We start from the raw sequence: 6,868 nt of genomic DNA on the forward strand, positions 1-6,868 counted from the left end.
CACTTATATGCTCTCTCTGTCTAAAATAAATTTGAAACATAGAGAAACTTCCAAGGAGAAAGGCGGTCCTTCGGGCATGATATTGTCTCCTTTGACCTCCCTCACTGCCCCCCCCCCGCCAGAAAGCTTGATTCTAAGAAGATCCCCCTCTACCTCCTCCCCTGCTCCCTTGAGACCCTTCTCCAAGCAGGTGTCCACATTGATTCTTTAGTACAGAAGTCTCTTCTCCTGTCAAGGAGCTTCTCAATCTCCCTGCCCTCATGCCACCTCCTGGTACCCAGCTCTTCAGGTGGAAATCTGTTTCCAGGACAGTGGGGCTTTCCGTGAAAAGATTCCTTGCATTACAGCTGATGGGGGTGGGTCGGGATGGGGAGCAGCCCCCCTGAGGATGAGGGGCCAGGCCAAGAGCTTGGCCAGAATGGGCAGAGAAGGAAGCCCCGAAGGGCAGACCCCCTCAAGATGGACAGAGATCGCTTCTGTGCCCTGGATGATTACACCCATAGGTTCTCAGATGCTGTCAGAGGGCCAAGACCCTCGAGGCTGGGGTGGGGGTGGCAGGGCCAATGCCCAAGGAGTCCAGAAGAGGGTTCTTTCTCTTTTAGCCAGCTGTGAAGTGTGGGGTAAGGCATCGACTAATGCAGTGGCTTCACCTGCAAAACAGGAGCAATGGTGCCTTGATTAAAGGGCTCTGGATCCGAGGTTCAAGATTGGAAAGTACCCCAGCCCTGCGGTCAGGTGAACCTAGGAGAAAGGCATGACCTAAACCAGAATGTTGAGGTGCCTCGGGTTTCCTGGGAGCCCCTTTGGGATAAGGAGGGGAGTGCAAGGAGGCACTTTTTTTTTTTTTTTTAATCTGCATGGAAAGATCTTTACCCAGTCTATCTGTTTGGCTTCTACCCATAGCTTTGGGGATAAGGAAGGGCACCATATCATGGGCACCTGACTTCTAATCCCACAGCAGCCTTGACAAGAGGATCATAAATCTCGTTGTGCAGACGGGGAAGAGGAGGTTAGACGGCTTAAGTGACTTACCCTGGGTCACACGGGTAATAAATGCTGGAGGAAGAATTCACACGCAGGTCTTTCTGTCCACGGCATGGCCCTCCCTGCCCCTCAGAGGCTGGACCCACTGAGATCGTTGTGGGTGGTGCTTGGGCGTGTTCATGTACTTAGGCATCGTGCGAAGGTGGAAGAAGGACGTCTGTAGAACAGGAGGCAGAAGGAAGAAAAAAGAGGCTTTGTGATCCAGAACCATTCGAATAAAAAAGATGGGGAGTATGCGAACTTGGCCACAAGCCTAAGTGAATGCCCTAGAACCATGTGGCTGCTGAGGAAAAGTGAAAGGCAGGGAAAAGGGAGAGAAGGGGGGCGGGAGTGAAAAAGTGGGCTTTTAGGCAAAGCCTAGTGCCCAAATTAATTCAGCTCCTATTTATTGAGCACCTGCTATGTTCCAGGCACGGTTGTAAGTGCTTGACTGTATGGTGGGTACTGTTATTATCCCTATTTTGTAGAATAGGGGAAACTGAGGCACAGAGAGGTTATATGACTTTTATTTGAATGGTTCTGGATGTTACAGCGGTGCCCTGACCTCCACGTTGATCAAGGCGGCTTGATAGCACGTCCCTTGGAAGGTGGATGTGATGTGATCATTACTCAAGACGGTAATGATATGAGTAAGATTTATGGAGCACTTATATGTGCCAGGCACTATTTCAAGTGCGTCACATAGAGTAACTCCATTCATCTTCAACACGGCTTTAGGAGATAAGGACTATTATTTGTCCCATTTAACAGATAAGCCTGAGGCAAGCCACAGGAAGAAAAAAGCCCAAAGAAAATCAGATGTTAAGCCTGCGGCAGGGCGGCCTCAAGAGAGTGCTCTCCATCCCCCCTTTTCTCTAAGGGCCATCTATCCCGGGCAAAGAGAGGGTGATTTGAGGATCCACACACCTGCCCCAGGGCAGGGTTAGACCCAGTGGCCTCTAAGGCCTTCCAGCCCTGAGACTCGGACAGCCACTCAGGGCAGAGGAGGAGCTGGAGGGAGGCTAGGAAGGAGCTGCATTCCAACCCTTTCCTCAAAACCCCGGATATAGACCCCACCCCACCCCACCCCCAATACAGGAAGGAATGGGCCATTCACTCTCATCTGCCTGGAAACCAGGATCTTCGTTCATGTGACAAAAGTCTATGGCGGTGACTACTGGGGGATGATGAGGGCTCGGATAACGGGAGGGCGCTCCCATCCTGCTCAAGGGACCATTTGTTGGACACCTACTAGGTGCTGGGCAGAAACTTTGACATCTCACGTACTCCCCTCGAAACCATTTCACAAACGCAGAAACGGAGACTAGGGTGCGGTCTTAGGAACTTGTCCCGGGGGAAAGCGGTGAACGCCTGGACTCCCTGATTCCAAAGTCAGTGGCCATCTAGGAGACACATTGTCCCCACTCTCCTCGCAGAGCTCAGAGCTGATGGCGAGCCCCCACCTCCCTCCTTTGGCGCTCCTGTGTACTCACAGCTGCCTCTCATCCCCTTCTCAGCGGGGCCCCAAGGTCCTGGACACTAGGGTGGGTGACTAGGGGTCAGGCTGGGGTGGGATAAAGAGGAGGTGCGGGGCCGGGGGCCGGGATGTGTGGCACCGGAGAGAGGTACAGAGTTAGTGGACGTCGCTGGCAGAGCTGCAGTAGGCGGTGGGGAGTGTCCCCTACTTTGGAGGGGCGCTGGGTCCCTGCGGAGACGGCCTCGTCCACGAGGCGGGCCCGGCGCACAGCGGGCAGGGGGCGCTGCGGCGGGCACAGGCGTGCGGGTTGCCATGGCGACGGCGCCGCGCGCTGGCCCCCTCCCTCGCTCCAGCCTCGGGAGGCGAGGGGCAGCGGGCTGCCGGCTGCAGAGCGGGGCAGGCAGCGGCGCTGCGCGGGAGCCCGACCCCTGCCGGGCTCACTCTGGGCCCTGAGGGGGAGCGAGACCCCGCGAAGGACCGGGCCCTGTGGGCGCACGCCCCCTGCCCGCTTCCTCCCGGCCCCGGACTCGATCCGCTGAGCTCAGAGGTAGGGGCGCGGGCAGGCCGACCAACCCAGCGCCCGGACACATCCCCCCTGCCCTGCCAGGTCCGAGGGGCCCGCTGTGCCCTTCCCCAGAGCCGGCAGGAGTGGGCAGCATGGAGGGTGAGTGAGCCCGGAGCTGGGGCTGAGGGTGGGCTCAGGTACTGACTCAGGAGCAGCGAGCCAAGGGAGGGCAAAGGGGCTGGGGTATCTGATCACTGACAGCTGTCCAGAGCCAGGCACTGTGACAATGTGTGTGTGACAGCAGCAGAAAGACACTGAGAGAGGGAGAGAGAAAGACCTAGAGTGCTCCGTACTGTGTGTGCGTGTATGTGTGTGCCAGAGACAGAGACAGAGAGACAGGGCGGGAGAAAGAGATCTGGTGCCTCTCTGTCCGTGTGTGCATGCACCCTGCCTCCTGCGTGGGCAGGGGGTCATTTGAAACCAGGTGAGCTCAGCTATTGACCTCAGTGGAATTGTCACCCACCGACTTTGCTGGCTAGAAGGAGTGGGACTAGTGGGGGGGAGGGGGGTGGCGATGGAATTCTAGACGAGACTTCTTCCATGCAGAGAGAATTTTTCTTTCTAGAAGAAAGGTGGATTTATGGACCTGACCCGCAGGACTCTGGAGGATAAGTCCCTGGTAGAAGACTGCTTGCTCCAACCTTACCAAGTGGGGGGTCCAGAGCCCCATCTCAGCCACGGTGGGCAAGGGAAACCATATTTAGACTAAGAGCCTAGAGGACTGAGGACTGGTCCGCTGGTTTGCTGGGTATCTTTGGGGTGGTGCCTAAACCTCTCTGGGTCACTGGTTACCCATCTGTTTTTTTGTTTTTTGTTTTTTTTTTTTAACATTTTATTTTTGAGACAGGGAGAGACAGAGCATGAACAGGGGAGGGTCAGAGAGAGGGAGACACAGAATCTGAAACAGGCTCCAGGCTCTGAGCTGTCAGCACAGAGGCCGACGCGGGGCTCGAACTCACGGACCGTGAGATCATGACCTGAGCCGAAGTCGGCCATGTAACCGACTGAGCCACCCAGGCGCCCCTTTACCCATCTGTTGAAGGGAGAAACTTACATTTAGCCGGCTTCACAGGGTGGGTGTAAGGGTGAAATAAGGCAAGACGCGTTGAACAAATTCATACCGGTAAGAGAGGCTACTTCAAGAGATCATAAAACCTTGAAATTCCAAGGAAATGATTGGACTGCAGGCAAGAAAGAAAAGAGAGTTTCACAGAGTGTCTTGCGCTGCTGCACTTGCAGGGTTTGAAAAGCGCACACACACAAAGATGCGGTGAGGAATGCATAACCCAAGATGAATCTGGAAGGTTGGCAGGATCCGCAAGCACAGTGTTAGCAAAACAGCAAAGGTCGAGTGAAGAGAAGCCCGGGGAAATTAACAAAGGCAGAGCAAAGAGCTTTCGAAGGCTGAGTAAGGATAATAAGGAATTCGGCTCAGGGCTCGAGATAGGTGATACAAGCTTAATGCACAAGGGAGGGCAGGCGGAGCAGGGCACAGGCAATTTTACTCCAAATGATAGAATAAAGAGCAGAAGGAGGAAATTGAAGCCCAAGACAGGTGATGGGAAGAAGGCATCGGAGCCCAGACAAGTGACATCCCAGGGACGTGGAGGCAGATGTAATCATTGCCTTAAAAGAAATTACAAAGGATGAAAAAAATGCGAGAAAACTGAAGACGGGCACCTGTCCTGATTTTCAAAAAAGGAAGTAAAGGGAGATTTTTAAAAAAAGAAAAGAAATCTCTAACCTGCTAAGATTAATACTGGCCTCTATGAAAATGCCGAAATAGATTATCAAACACGTAGAGAAAACTTAGGAAACAATGAAGCAATTCTGAAGATCTCAGAATTTTGTCAAACGATGCCGTCCTGAACACTTGCAAAGATATATGCATGAGCATTTTCATCGCAGTGCAAAACTGGAGACCATCTAGAGGCCCATAATTAAGTAAATTAAATGATGAAACACATCTGCCGTGGCATAGCATGTAGACATTAAGAACTGCATTGAGGATTGTATTTATAGGCATGAAAGTATGTTCCCTGCCCACTGTGAGTAATTTCATAAAAGTAGGTTTTAGAACCCACGTAGAGTACGATCCCTTTACGCAAAATTACGTAGGCTTGTTATTGGCGTTGTATGTAAGATGTCTGCAAAGAGATGGTCACTAACATCTTCGTTTGGATTCCCCCGCTTCTGAAAGTGTACCCTAAGCCAAGGGCTCAGGTACGGGGAGTTTCTCTGATGCTTGAAAGCGGACGTCAAGAGAGCAGAGTGGCGGGGGCGCCTGGGTGCCTCAGTCGGTTGAGCGTCTGACTTCGGCTCAGGTCATGATCTCACAGTTCGTGGGTTTGAGCCCCGCATCAGGCTCTGTGCTGAAAGCTTGCTCAGAGCCTGGAGCCTGCTTCAGATTCTGTGTCTCCTTCTCTCTCTGCCCCTCACCCGCTCACGCTTTGCCTCTGTTTCTCAAAAATAAATAAATGTTAAAAAAAATTTTTTTAAAAAGAGAGAGCAGGGTGGGAGAGGGAGAAAAGACAAGAAATGGGTGCATGAACGAGCTGGGTTTAGCTGCGGGCACCTCTCGGGACCCTCTGGGGAACGTGCAGAGAGCGGCCAAGATTTCCCCCACGTGAGATGGGAAGCTGGTGCTGTTTGCTCCTTTCCACTGGTTCTCCTCCTGCACTCCTAGAAGGTTCCTGTTCTTGGTTTCAAAGGAAGCAGAGCAGAGACACCCTCGGGTGCAGGCTTGGTGAGGTGCGGGAGGTGCCAGGAACGGTCCACCACAGCCGGACCTTCAGGCTGAAGGGGTCCACAGCAAGAGGCGTCACGGACACATTGGCCGCAGGGTTATCTCTGTGTGTGCGATTTCAGTGATGTTCACTCTCTTCTTTGGTAGTTAGTGCTCAGGACTGGTTTATAAGAAGCGCATCATTGTTTTCTAAAAAAAAAAACGTGGTTTTTTTTTCAAGAAGAAGGAAAATAATGTAGTACTCGTGAGTGGCCCAATATTAGTGTTCTTTAAAAGCAAATTGGACTGGGGGGGCTGGGGGGGCTCGATCAGTTGAGCCTCTGACTTCGGCTCAGGTCATGATCTCACGGTCTGTGGGTTCGAGCCCCGCATGCGCGGCTTGAACTCACACACCGTGAGATCATGACCTGAGCTGAAGTCGGTTGCTCAACCGACCCACCCACCCAGGTGCCCCCCAAATTTCTTCCTTCAGACTGGAACAAAGGTGCATTGCAGCATTTCGGCAGGACACAGCAAAGATCTTTCGTGAGAGCCCTGGAAACTGATGGAAAGATGTGGGAAGGGGCTGGAGGACTGATGACAGGGCTTTCATTAAAGGCTTCAGTGCAACGTAAGGGTCCCTCGGGCTCCCACTTGGACCTGACATTAAGCAATTTAGAGGGAAATTGAGAGGCATCCTTATCAAATCTTTGGATAAGGACCACAAAACCCACATGGCAACAGACTGAAGATTTAAGGGTATCTCAACATGCAGATCGAAACCAAGAAAATGAAATGTAAATGTAAGTGAAATGCAAAGTCCTAAATTTCGGTCCAAAAAGTCAACTGTGTCCATTTACAATGAGGGGGCCCCGGCTTGTACTCCTGAGGACAATTACTGGACAGAATAAAGCGGACCGTCAGTAAGATGGGCCTAGAACCCCTTTCCCTGAAGAGCCCCTGGTTGTTCTGGTGGGACAAAGGTAGGGAGAGGGGGGTGATCCTGGGGACAGGGGCTCACTCTCGTTCCATGTGGCCCCAGGGATCGGAACTCGGACAGGTGGAGGCAAGTTACATT

This window comes from Lynx canadensis, chromosome D2 (assembly GCF_007474595.2).
Source record: "Lynx canadensis isolate LIC74 chromosome D2, mLynCan4.pri.v2, whole genome shotgun sequence".
In the NCBI taxonomy this organism is placed as follows: domain Eukaryota; kingdom Metazoa; phylum Chordata; class Mammalia; order Carnivora; family Felidae; genus Lynx; species Lynx canadensis.